Raw genomic sequence first — 13918 nt, forward strand, 5'->3', positions numbered from 1 at the left:
TAATATTAATAGTGGGGGAGATGGAGGATAGTGCAGTGTAGATGAATAGAGAGCAGAGTAGTGCAGCAGTGTAGCTGAATGAAGGGGAGAGTAGTGCAATATACGGCTGCAAGAAAAAGGATGTGAACCCTTTGGAAGTTCCTGGATTTGTGCATAAATTGGTCATAAAATGTGTTCTGATCTTCATGTAATGCACAACAATAGACAAACACAGTCTGCTGAAACTAATACCACACAAACAATTATATGTTCTCATGTTTTTATTGAACACACCACGTAAACATTCACAGTGCAGGGTGGACAAAGTATGTGAACACCTAGGCTAATGACTTCTCCAAGAGCTAATTTGAGTCAGGAGTCAGCCAACCTGGAGTCCAATCAATGAGACGAGATAGGAGGTGTTGGTTAAAGCTGCCCTGCCCTATAAAAAACACACACCAGTTTTGAGTTTGCAATTCTCAAGAACCATTGCCTGATGTGAACCATGCCTCGCAAAAAAGAGCTCTCAGAAGACCTACGATTAAGAATTGTTGACTTGCATAAAGCTGGAAAGGGTTACAAAAGTATCTCTAAAAGCCTTGATGTTCATCAGTCCACGGTAAGACAAATTGTCTATAAAAGGAGAAAGTTCAGCACTGTTTCTACTCTCCCTAGGAGTGGGTGTCCTGTAAAGATGACTGCAGGAGCACAGCGCAGAATGCTCAATGAGGTGAAGAAGAATCCTAGAGTGTCAGCTAAAGACTTACAGAAATCTCCGGCACATGCTAACATCTCTGTTGACGAATCTACCATACGTAAAACACTGAACAAGAATGGAGTTCATGGGAGGATACCACGGAGGAAGCCACTGCTGTTAAAAAAAAAAAAAACATTGCTGCACGTTTGAAGTTTGCAAAACAGCACTTGAATGTTCCACAGCACTACTGGCAAAATATTCTGTGGACAGATGAAACCAAAGTTGAGTTGTTTGGCAGGAACACGCAAAACACTATGTGTGGAGAAAAAAAAGGCACACCACACCAACATCAAAACCTCATCCCAATTGTAAAGTATGGTGGAGTGGGCATCATGATTTGGGGCTGCTTTGCTGCCTCAGGGCCTGGACAGATTGTCATCATCGACGGAAAAATTAATTCCTAAGTTTATCAAGACATTTTGCAGGAGAACTTAAGGCCATCTGTCCACCAATTGAAGCTCAACAGAAGATGGGTGATGCAACGACCCAAAGCACAGGACAGGACAACAGGACAACGACCCAAACCACAGAAGTAGATCAACAACAGAATGACTTCAACAGAAGAAAATACGCCTTCTGGAGTGGCCCAGTCAGAGTCCTGACCTCAACCCGATTGAGATGCTGTAGCATGACCTCAAGAGAGCGATTCATACCGGACAACCCAAGAATATTGCTGAACTGAAACAGTTTTGTAAAGAGGAATGGTCCATAATTCCCACTGACCGTTGTGCAGGTCTGATATGCAACTATAGGAAAAGTTTGGCTGAGGTTATTGCTGCCAAAGGAGAGTCAATCAGCTATTAAATCCAAGGGTTCATATACTTTGTCCACCCTGCACTGTGAATGTTTACATGGTGTGTTCAATAAAAACATGAGAACGTAATTGTTTGTGTGGTATTAGTTTCAGCAGGCTGTGTTTGTCTATTGTTGTGCATTACATGAAGATCAGAACACATTTTATGTCCAATTTATGCACAAATCCAGGAAATTCCAAAGGGTTCACATCCTTTTTCTTGTAAATGTAGATGAACAGAGGTGAGGGGGAGTTCAGTGCAGTGTAGATGAATAAAAGAAGGGTAGTACAAAGTAAATGAATGCGATTGAGTGCACTGTACACAAATGGAGGTAAGGTGAAGGGAAAAGTAGTGCAGTGTAGATGAATGAGGGGAAGGGTAGTGTAGATGAATAAATGGGAGAATAAAACAGTGTAGCTGAATTGGAAGGCAGAAGTGAATAGTGGGTGGGGATGTGTAAATAAATGAGCGTGAGGCAATGCAGTGTAGATGAGTGAGGGGTGGGTTGTGCAGTGTAGAGGAATGAGGAGGGCAGTGCAGTGAAAGTTAATGAGGGGTAGTGTTGTGCAGTGTAGATGAATGAGGGGAAGCAGCACAGTGAAAAGGAATGAGGAAGAGGATGGTGCAGTGTAGCTGAATGAAGGTGAGAGGAATGCAGAGTAGATAGAAGGGATAAATGAGGGAAGGGTGGTGCAGAGTAGATTAATGAGTGGGGCAGAGTAGAGGAATAAGAGGAGGCCAGTGCAGTGTTAATGAATGAGGCGGAGGAGAATGGAGGTCACTGGCAGGTACAGGCTGTGTCCTGTGTGGCGGAGGTTGGGGAAGACGTGAGGCTGGCGGGGGCCATGCTGTGGACCCCCGGGTGTACGTACACTCCTCGGCTTCCCTCCGTACGGCTTCCTTGCCTAGCCCCGCCTCTTCCTTCAGGCCCCGGTCACATGACCGTGACGTCGGACAAAGCTCTCTTGGCGGCGGTAGCCGGTGCTCGGGCCCGCGCTCTCTCCTCAGACCCGGAGACCCCGAGCGGACACGCCGGGAGAGGAGCCTGGTCCCGCAGTGCCGAGCACGCTCCCGGGGACTCATGAGACCAGCCCGGCCCAGTCAACCCCCTCACCCCGCGGGTAAGACGTTTCCCCCCTTGTCCGTGCATGTGTCAGAGATCCGCCCTCATATACACAGTAACACACTCACCCCGACTCTCTCCCTGGCATCCCGCCCACCTTGCTGCTGGCATGAGGGAAGAACCAGGCTGTAACGTGGAAGGTGCTGGCATGTGGGTGCTGCCAAGCAGGGGGTGAGATGTGGAAGGTTCCAGGCTGGCTCTGGGATGTGGAAGGTTCCAGGCTGGCTCTGGGATGTAGAATGTGCCAGTCTCGTGTTGGGAACTGGAATATGTCAGGCTGGGGGTGAGATGTGGTTGGTGCCAGTCTAGTGCTGGTACGTGATTGCACCAAGTGGTTGATGCCAGTCTGGTGCTGGCATATAGAAGGTGCCAGGCTGTGGATGAGATGTGGTAGGTGCCAGTCTGGTGCTGGGATGTGGGTGGTGCCAGGCTGGCTCTGGGATGTGGAGGGTGCCGGTCTAGGGCTGGGATGTGGAAGGTGCCAGGTTGGTGGTGGGATGTGGAATTTGCTGGTCTAGTGCTGGGATACGGAAGGTGTCGGGCTGGCAGTGGGATGTGCCAAGCTGATGGTGAGATGTGGCTGGTGCCAAGCTGGTGATGGAATGTGCTACAGTGGTGCTAAGATGTGGAAGCTGTGCACAAGATATTGTGTCACATATTTGGGTGTGGTATTGAAAGTCGACAATGTCTAGGTCGACAACTATTGGTCGACAGGGTGTCTAGGTCGACAGGGTCTTTAGGTCGACATGTTCTAGGTCGACAGGTCAAAAGGTCGACATGAGTTTTTAATGTTATTTTGGTGTCGTTTTCTTCATAGAGTGACCGGGAACCCCAATTAGTGCACCGCGTCCCCTCGCAAGGCTGGCTTCGCACGCCATGCTTCAGGCATGGTGCCTTCGCTCCGCTACCGCTTCGCTCGGCCCAGATTACCGTTCCAATCGTAGTTCACGTGGATCGTTAAGTATGAAAAGGTTCAAAAAAAGAAAAAATTTGTGAAAAACTCATGTCGACCTTTTGACCTGTCGACCTAGAACATGTCGACCTAGACACCCTGTCGACATGGTTACTGTCGACCAATAGTGGTCGACCTAGTTACTGTCGACTTTCAGTCCGGATCCCCACATATGTTCTGGGGTGTGTGTTTGCCTGTTGCTGGCATTGTAGTAACGCCTGGTGTAACTTGGATATATTTTTATAAACCACCTTCTCTGCCAGGCTCCTACAATGTACAGGTTGCAGTGAGCCTATTGACTAGCTCATGGTACCCATTGCTAATTTGAGCAGCTGTAATTTGCTATAGATGAGAGCTAATGCTTTATTATTGGGTTTTTGCATGCAAGGAATAAAAACAACGTTCTCCTGCAGTTCAGTTAATTGATAGTCCTCTATCACTAACAACTTCAAGAGTAGATTTATCAAAGCTTAAAGAGAGATAAAGTATTAACCAATCAACTTCTGCCATTTTTCAAACAGAGCCTGTAAAATAACAGAAGCTGATTGGCCACTAGAAAGAGTGAAGCAATTGAATTGGGTGGGGTAGTGCAATAAGCCCCTTGTGGGCTCTGTGGCGAGCTGGTTCGCCACAGGTTCTATTCCTACTCTATTGGTGTCGTGGACGCCTACGGGTGGGAGTAGTCCCTTCTAGTCGGCATGCAGACTGTTGGGATTATAAGGGGGAGGGATGTAGTGGGAGGTATTGTAACCTTCGGTCTTCTGACAGCCAGTCACATAACTACATCCCCATTACACAATTATCTGCCAGATCTGGCTGGTTGGAATGCAGATCTGGTAATGGATGAGAGCAAATGGCAATCGACCATTTGCTCCTAAACACTGGAAAAGGGACAAAAACTGTTGTTCATGCAAATTGGTTAAAGCTGTGATTTAACCAATTTGCATGAACAGGCTTTGTCCATTTTCCAGTGTTTGGGAGCAAATGGTCGATTGTCATTTGCTCTCACCCATTACCAGATAATTGTATAGTGTATGCCCAACTTATACCCCTTTCACATCGTACTAAAAACCCGGTATCGACACAGCATATTGCCGTGTCGAAACGGGTCCGTGTGCGATGTGAAAGGTCCTTTGGTGAATTAGCGGGTCGTCTGACCCGGTAATTCAACCCGGTAAAAAAGAAGGGTTATTACCGGGTTGATTACCGGTTCAGGCGCAGTGTGAATGGGAGCCGTTCCGATGCGACACGGCTCCCATTCACAGCATAGGCAGAGGCGGCGCAGGAGATGAGCTCATCTCCCGGCGCCGCCTCCACCCCTGCTGCTGCTGCGCCCTCCGCTGCTATGGCAACCGACCCGGTATATTGCCGGGTCGGAAAGCCAGCAACGGAGCGCAAATGCCGGATCCCACCCGGTAAGTACACGTTTCTCTTACCGGGTAGGATCCGGCATTTGCGATGTGAAAGCACAATTACCTGTTCTAGCTGATTCCACATAGCTGCCAAATTGGACAGGGAGCACTGCCCAGAATTGGGTGTGTATGAAAGGGTATCCGTTTACATGGTCGACCATGTTATGGTCGACAGTCATTAGGTCGACCACTATTGGTCGACATTGACATGGTCGACATGGACACATGGTTGACACATGGAAAAGGTCGACACATGAAAAAGGTCGACATGAGTTTTTTAACTTTTCTCTGACGTCCTAAGTGGATGCTGGGGACTCCGTCAGGACCATGGGGAATAGCGGCTCCGCAGGAGACAGGGCACAAAACTAAAGCTTTAGGATCAGGTGGTGTGTACTGGCTCCTCCCCCTATGACCCTCCTCCAAGCCTCAGTTAGGTTTTTGTGCCCGTCCGAGCAGGGTGCAATCTAGGTGGCTCTCTTAAGGAGCTGCTTAGAAAAAGTTTTTAGGTTTATTATTTTCAGTGAGTCCTGCTGGCAACAGGCTCACTGCATCGAGGGACTTAGGGGAGAGAAGTTCAACTCACCTGCGTGCAGGATGGATTGGCTTCTTAGGCTACTGGACACCATTAGCTCCAGAGGGAGTCGGAACACAGGTCTCACCCTGGGGTTCGTCCCGGAGCCGCGCCGCCGACCCCCCTTGCAGATGCTGAAGATTGAAGGTCCAGAAAACGGCGGCAGAAGGCTTTTCAGTCTTCATGAAGGTAGCGCACAGCACTGCAGCTGTGCGCCATTGTTGTCACACACTTCACACCAACGGTCACGGAGGGTGCAGGGCGTTGCTGGGGGCGCCCTGGGCAGCAATGTATAATACCTTATTCTGGCTAAAAATACATCACATATAGCCCCTGGAGGCTATATGGATGTATTTAACCCCTGCCAGGTCTCAGAAAAACAGGAGAAGAAGCCCGCCGAAAAGGGGGCGGGGCCTATTCTCCTCAGCACACAGCGCCATTTTCCCTCACAGAAATGCTGGTGGGAAGGCTCCCAGGCTCTCCCCTGCACTGCACTACAGAAACAGGGTTAAAACAGAGAGGGGGGGCACTTATTTGGCGATATGTATATACAGGTTGAGTATCCCTTATCCAAAATGCTTGGGCCCAGAGGTATTTTGGATATCGGATTTTTCCGTATTTTGGAATAATTGCATACCATAATGACATATCATGGTGATGGGACCTAAATCTAAGCACAGAATGCATTTATGTTACATATACACCTTATACACACAGCCTGAAGGTCATTTTAGCCAATATTTTTTTATAACTTTGTGCATTAAACAAAGTGTGTCTACATTCACACAATTTATTTATGTTTCATACACACCTTATACACACAGCCTAAAGGTAATTTAATACAATATTTTTAATAACTTTGTGTGTTAAACAAAGTTTGTGTACATTGAGCCATCAAAAAACAAAGGTTTCATTGTCTCACTCTCACTCAAAAAAGTCCGTATTTCGGAATATTCCGTATTTCGGAATATTTGGATATGGGATACTCAACCTGTATATATATTAAAATGCTATAAGGGAAAAACACTTATATAAAGGTTGTCCCTGTATAATATAGCGTTTTTGGTGTGTGCTGGCAAACTCTCCCTCTGTCTCCCCAAAGGGCTAGTGGGGTCCTGTCCTCTATCAGAGCATTCCCTGTGTGTGTGCTGTGTGTTGGTACTTGTGTGTCGACATGTATGAGGATGATGTTGGTGAGGAGGCGGAGCAATTGCCGGTAATGGTGATGTCACTCTCTAGGGAGTCGACACCGGAATGGATGGCTTTTTAAGGAATTACGTGATAATGTCAACACGCTGCAAGGTCGGTTGACGACATGAGACGGCCGGCAAACCAATTAGTACCTGTCCAGGCGTCTAAAACACCGTCAGGGGCGTTAAAACGTCCTTTTTACCTCAGTCGGTCGACACAGACACAGACACGGACACTGACTCCAGTGTCGACGGTGAAGAAACAAACGTATTTTCCTTTAGGGCCACACGTTACTTGTTAAGGGCAATGAAGGAGATGTTACATATTTCTGATACTACAAGTACCACAAAAAAGGGTATTATGTGGAGTGTGAAAAAACTACATGTGGTTTTTCCTGAATCAGATAAATTAAATGAAGTGTGTGATGATGCGTGGGTTTCCCCCGATAGAAAATTATTGGCGGTATACCCTTTCCCGCCAGAAGTTATGGCGCGTTGGGAAACACACCTTAGGGTGGATAAGGCGCTCACACGCTTATAAAAACAAGTGGCGTTACCGTCTCCAGATACGGACGCCCTCAAGGAGCCAACTGATAGGAGGTTGGAAAATATCCTAAAAGTATATACACACATACTGGTGTTATACTGCGACCAGCGATCGCCTCAGCCTGGATGGGCAGCGCTGTGGTGGCTTGGTCGGATTCCCTGACTGGAAATATTGATACCCTTGACAGGGACAGTATTTTATTGACTATAGAGCATTTAAAAGATGCATTTCTATATATGCGAAACTCTGGCATCAAGAGTAAGTGCGATGTCCATATCTGCCAGACGATGTTTATGGACACGACAGTGGTCAGGTGATGCAGATTCCAAACGGCACATGGAAGTATTGCCGTATAAAGGGGAGGAGTTATTTGGGGTCGGTCCATCGGACCTGGTGGCCACGGCAACAGCTAGAAAATCCACCTTTTTTACCCCAAGTCACATCTCAGCAGAAAAAGACATAGTCTTTTCAGCCTCAGTCCTTTCGTCCCCATAATATCTGCCCAGGGATAGAGGTAAGGGAAGAAGACTGCAGCAGGCAGCCCATTCCCAGGAACAGAAGCCTTCCACCGCTTCTGCCAAGTCCTCAGCATGACGCTGGGGCCGTAAAAACAGGTGCGGTGGGGGGTCGTCTCAAGAGTTTCAGCACGCAGTGGGCTCACTCGCAAGTGGACCCCTGGATCCTACAAGTAGTATCCCAGGGGTACAGATTGGAAATTCGAGACGTCTCCCCCTCGCAGGTTCCTGAAGTTTGCTTTACCAACGTCTACCTCCGACAGGGAGGCAGTATTGGAAACAATTCACAAGCTGTATTCCCAGCAGGTGATAATCAAAGTACCCCTCCTACAACAAGTAAAGGGGTATTATTCCACACTATATTGTGGTACTGAAGCCAGACGGCTCGGTGAGACCTATTCTAAATGGAGTCACTCAGAGCAGTGATAGCGAACCAGGAAGAAGGGGACTATATGGTGTCCCTGGACATCAAGGATGCTTACCTCCATGTCCAAATTTGCCCTTCTCACAAAGGGTACCTCAGGTTCGTGGTACAAAACTGTCACTATCAGTTTCAGACGCTGCCGTTTGGATTGTCCACGGCACCCCGGGTCTTTACCAAGGTAATGGCCGAAATGATGATTCTTCTTCAAAGAAAAGGCGTCTTAATTATCCCTTACTTGGACGATCTCCTGATAAGGGCAAGGTCCAGAGAACAGTTGGAGGTCTGAGTAGCACTATCTCAAGTAGTTCTACGACAGCACGGGTGGATTCTAAATATTCCAAAATCGCAGCTGTCTCCGACGACACGTCTGCTGTCCCTAGGGATGATTCTGGACACAGTCCAGAAAAAGGTGTTTCTCCCGGAGGAGAAAGCCAGGGAGTTATCCGAGCTAGTCAGGAACCTCCAAAAACCAGGAAAAGTGTCAGTGCATCATTGCACAAGGGTCCTGGGAAAAATGGTGGCTTCTTACGAAGCGATTCCATTCGGCAGATTTCACGCAAGAACTTTTCAGTGGAATCTGCTGGACAAATGGTCCGGATCGCATCTTCAGATGCATCAGCGGATAACCCTGTCTCCAAGGACAAGGGTGTCTCTTCTGTGGTGGCTGCAGAGTGCTCATCTACTAAAGGGCCACAGTTATGCATTCAGGACTGGGTCCTGGTGACCACGGATTCCAGCTTGAAAGGCTGGGGAGCAGTCACACAGGGAAAACATTTCCAGGGAGTGTGATCAAGTCTGGGGACTTCTCTCCGCATAAATATACTGGAGCTAAGAGCAATTTACAATGCTCTAAGCTTAGCAAGACCTCTGCTTCAAGGTCAGCCGGTATTGATCCAGTGGGACAACATCACGGCAGTCGCCCACGTAAACAGACAGGGCGGCACAAGAAGCAGGAGGACAATGGCAGAAACTGCAAGGATTCTTCGCTGGGCGGAAAATCATGTGATAGCACTGTCAGCAGTTTTCATTCCGGGAGTGGACAACTGGGAAGCAGACTTCCTCAGCACGACCTCCACCCGGGAGAGTGGGGACTTCATCGAGAAGTTTTTTCCACATGATTGTGCACCGTTGGGAAAGACCAAAGGTGGACATGATGGCGTCCCGCCTGAACAAAAAACTGGACAGGTATTGCGCCAGGTCAAGAGACCCTCGGGCAATAGCTGTGGACGTTCTGGTAACACCAGGGGTGTACCAGTCGGTGTATGTGTTCCCTCCTCTGCTTCTCATACCAAAGGTACTGAGAATTATAAGACGTAGAGGAGTAAGAACTATACTCGTGGCTCCGGATGGGCCAAGAAGGACTTGGTACCCGGAACTTCAAGAGATGCTCACAGAGGACTCAGGGCCTCTGCCGATAAGAAGGGACTTGTTTCAGCAAGTACCATGTCTGTTCCAAGACTTACCGCGGCTGCGTTTGACGGCATGGCGGTTGAACGCCGGATCCTAAGGGAAAAAGGCATTCCGGAAGAGGTCATTCCTACCCTGGTCAAAGCCAGGAAGGAGGTGACCGCACAACATTATCACCACATGTGGCGAAAATATGTTGCGTGGTGTGAGGCCAGGAAGGCCCCACGAAGAAATTTCAACTCTGTCGATTCCTGCATTTCCTGCAAACAGGAGTGTCTATGGGCCTCAAATTGGGGTCCATTAAGGTTCAAATTTCGGCCCTGTCGATTTTCTTCCAGAAAGAATTGGCTTCAGTTCCTGAAGTCCAGAAATTTGACAAGGGAGTACTGCATATACAACCCCCTTTTGTGCCTCCAGTGGCACTGTGGGATCTCAACGTAGTCCTGGGATTCCTCAAATCACGTTGGTTTAAACCGCTCAAATCTGTGGATTTGAAATATCTCACATGGAAAGTGACCATGATGTTGGCCCTGGCCTCGGCCAGGCGAGTGTCAGAATTGGCGGCTTTGTCTCACAAAAGCCCATATCTGATTGTCCATTCGGACAGGGCAGAGCTGTGGACTCGTCCCCAGTTTCTCTCTAAGTTGGTGTCAGCGTTTCATCTGAACCAGCTTATTGTGGTACCTGCGGCTACTAGAGACTTGGAGGACTCCAAGTTGCTAGATGTTGTCAGGGCCCTGAAAATATAGATTTCCAGGACGGCTGGAGTCAGGAAAACTGACTTGCTGTTATCCTGTATGCACCCAAAAAACTGGGTGCTCTTGCTTCTAAGCAGACGATTGCTAGTTGAATGTGTAGTAAAATTCAGCTTGCACATTCTGTGGCAGGACTGCCACAGCCAAAATATATAAATGCCCATTCCACAAGGAAGGTGGGCTCATCTTGGGCGACTGCCCGAGGGGTCTCGGCTTTACAACTTTGCCGAGCTGCTACTTGGTCAGGAGCAAATACGTTTGTAAAATTCTACAAATTTGATACCCTGGCTGAGGAGGACCTGGAGTTCTCTCACTCGGTGCTGCAGAGTCTTCCGCACTCTCCCGCCCGTTTGGGAGCTTTGGTATAATCCCCATGGTCCTGACGGAGTCCCCAGCATCCACTTAGGACGTCAGAGAAAATAAGATTTTACTTACCGATAAATCTATTTCTCGTAGTCCGTAGTGGATGCTGGGCGCCCATCCCAAGTGCGGATTGTCTGCAATACTTGTACATAGTTGTTGTTACAAAAAAATCGGGTTGTTATTGTTGTGAGCCGTCTGTTCAGAGGCTCCTACGTTTGTCATACTGTTAACTGGGTTCAGATCACAAGTTATACGGTGTGATTGGTGTGGCTGGTATGAGTCTTACCCGGGATTCAATATCCTTCCTTATTGTGTACGCTCGTCCGGGCACAGTATCCTAACTGAGGCTTGGAGGAGGGTCATAGGGGGAGGAGCCAGTACACACCACCTGATCCTAAAGCTTTAGTTTTGTGCCCTGTCTCCTGCGGAGCCGCTATTCCCCATGGTCCTGACGGAGTCCCCAGCATCCACTACGGACTACGAGAAATAGATTTATCGGTAAGTAAAATCTTATTTTTTTCCTTTTGGGGAACTTTTCCATACTTTACGATCCACGTGGACTACGCTTGGAACGGTAATCTGTGCCGAGCGAAGCGAAGGCACCATGCCCAAAGCATGGCGAGCGAAGCGGTGCACTAATTGGGGTTCCCAGTCACTTTATGCAAAAAACGACACCAAAAAAAGTTCAAAAACTCATGTCGACCTTTCATGTGTCGACCTGTCATGTGTCGACCATGTGTCCATGTCGACCATGTCAATGTCGACCAATAGTGGTTGACCTAATGACTGTCGACCATAACATGGTCGACCATTCATACCGGAACCGTATGAAAGTACCTGGCATCTTGCAACCTTTAAAGCAGGGGTGGGGAACCTTTTTTTCTACCAAGGACCATTTGGATATTTATAAAATCCTTCGGGGGCCATACAAAAGTTCTCATCTTAAAAAATTACCCTGCCCCCCAGTAGGTCTGCCCCTTAGAGGTACTGTGTGCGCGCGCCAAAAAAATGGGTGTGCACAATTAAAATGGGACGTGATACACATATGCCCCCAATAGTGCAGTGCCAGATCCACAAATTATTATTATTATTTGCCCCCACAGTGCCAGGTATACAAATGCCCCCACAGTGCCGGATCCACAAATGCCCCCACAGTGCCACATCCACAAATCCCCCCCCCACCCCACTGTGCTGCTTACCGCTGCTGCTCCATCCGGCGGCAGCGTGTCTCGGGGGTCAGGACAGGGAGGAGAGCGCGGCTATGTCGGGCGGCGGCATGTAGGACTTCAAACCAGCCACCGGTTCGTGAGCCAATCAGAGCTCGTGGACCGGCAGCTGCGGCTCCTGATTGGCTGCCAGTCCACAAGCTCTGATTGGCTCACGAACCGGCGGCTGGTTTGAGATCTTACCTGCTGCTGGACATGTAGCTGCGCTCTCCTCCCTGCCCTGACAGCTGAGACACCCTGCCGTCAGACTGAGCGGTGGCCTGTCTTACTGACACAAGCGGGTGTGCCGAAACAAACGGCTTTGCGGGCCTTGTACGACCCGCGGGCCGTAGGTTCCCCACCCCTGCTCTAAAGCATACATCTACCTTTATTTTTGTTCTTTTTGTGACTTTTTGTTCTTTTTGTTACCAAATATGCTTTTGATAAATATTTTCATGCATGGCCTAGCTGTCTATCGTTTGTTTACATGATCCCACATAGCTAGTATCTATTTGAGGTGTCCTCTTGGATTCTGGGTATAGTACGCCACCTTCCTGACTCCTTTTCCCAGTGAAGTTGGTCAGGCCTTGATGATAACATTTGCTGTGAAACGCGTTATCACTGTGTTGACGTGTGCCGTTATATATTGGGTGTCCCTCCCTGTCATGTCCTCCCTGCACTTCGCCTTTGGGCCTCACCTTTAGAATCTTCTATTTTGTATTATTTTTTTTTTAAATGGAAGGGGGTGCATATTTACATTACTTTGTGGTGAAAGTTGAGCCCTGTTTAATTGATCCTCCCATATAACCTTCCGGTGCATTGGCCATGTTTTGTATTTTTCTTTTTCTTGTCCTCGTGTCCGTAGTACAGGTACACCACCGATTTTCTGGCATCCTCTGTTCCAGTGCCGTGCCGGATTATCGATTTTGCCGGATTAACGGTGGGAACTAATTTTGCACCTTCAGAACATTTCTTGCTGTGACCTTGGACGCCATAACATAGAAACATAGAAACATAGAATTTGTCAGCAGATAAGAACCACTTGGCCCATCTAGTCTGCCCCTTTTTTTTTTTTTTTTTTTTTTTAATATTATTTTTATCTCTAACCTTATTTGATCCTTATTTCTTTGTAAGGATATCCTTATGTCTATCCCATGCATGTTTAAATTGCTCTACTGTCTTAGCCTCTACCACCTCTGATGGGAGGCTATTCCACTTGTCCACTACCCTTTCTGTGAAATAATTTTTCCGCAAATTTCACCTGAACCTCCCCCCCTCCAGTCTCAGTGCATGTCCTCGTGTCCTATTGCTTCTCTTCATTTGGAGAATGTTTCCCTCCTGGACTTTGTTAAAACCCTTGATATATTTGAAAGTTTCTATCATGTCCCCCCTTTCCCTTCTCTGCTCCAAACTATACATATTGAGATTTCTTAGTCTTTCTGGGTATGTTTTGTGATGTAGGCCATGCACCATTTTAGTTGCCCTCCTTTGTACAGTTTCTAATGTATTAATATCCTTTTGAAGATATGGCCTCCAGAACTGAATACAGTATTCTAGATGAGGCCGTACCAATGACCTATACAGTGGCATTATTACTTCTTTCTTTCTGCTGCTGATTCCTCTCCCAATGCAGCCAAGCATCTGACTAGCCTTCCTCATTGCCTTGTTACATTGCTTACCTGCCTTTAAGTCATCTGAAATAGTGACTCCTAGATCCCTTTCCTCCTCAGTAGTTTCCAGTATAGTGCCATTAATACTGTATTTAGCTTTAGGATTTTTGAGACCCAAGTGCATGATTTTGCATTTTTTGGCATTAAACTGTAATTGCCAGACTCTTGACCATTCCTCTAATCTACCTAGATCCTCAATCATTTGTTTTACCCCACCTGGTGTGTCTACCCTGTTGCATACCTTTGTGTCATCT

The 13918-nt window shown here is 47.7% G+C and overlaps 1 protein-coding gene across 1 annotated transcript in view; it reads left to right on the forward strand.

Annotated features, from left to right (window-relative positions):
• The first annotated feature begins 2335 nt into the window (after positions 1 to 2335).
• The window catches only part of DICER1 (dicer 1, ribonuclease III), a 222538-nt gene continuing 210955 nt past the window's right edge, over positions 2336 to 13918 (forward strand). Inside the window, exon 1 of the mRNA XM_063946538.1 lies at positions 2336 to 2651. The gene's annotated coding sequence lies outside the window, so the exon portion shown is untranslated. The remainder of the gene's footprint in view (positions 2652 to 13918) is intronic.

Source organism: Pseudophryne corroboree, chromosome 12 (assembly GCF_028390025.1).
Source record: "Pseudophryne corroboree isolate aPseCor3 chromosome 12, aPseCor3.hap2, whole genome shotgun sequence".
Classification (NCBI taxonomy): Eukaryota; Metazoa; Chordata; class Amphibia; order Anura; family Myobatrachidae; genus Pseudophryne; species Pseudophryne corroboree.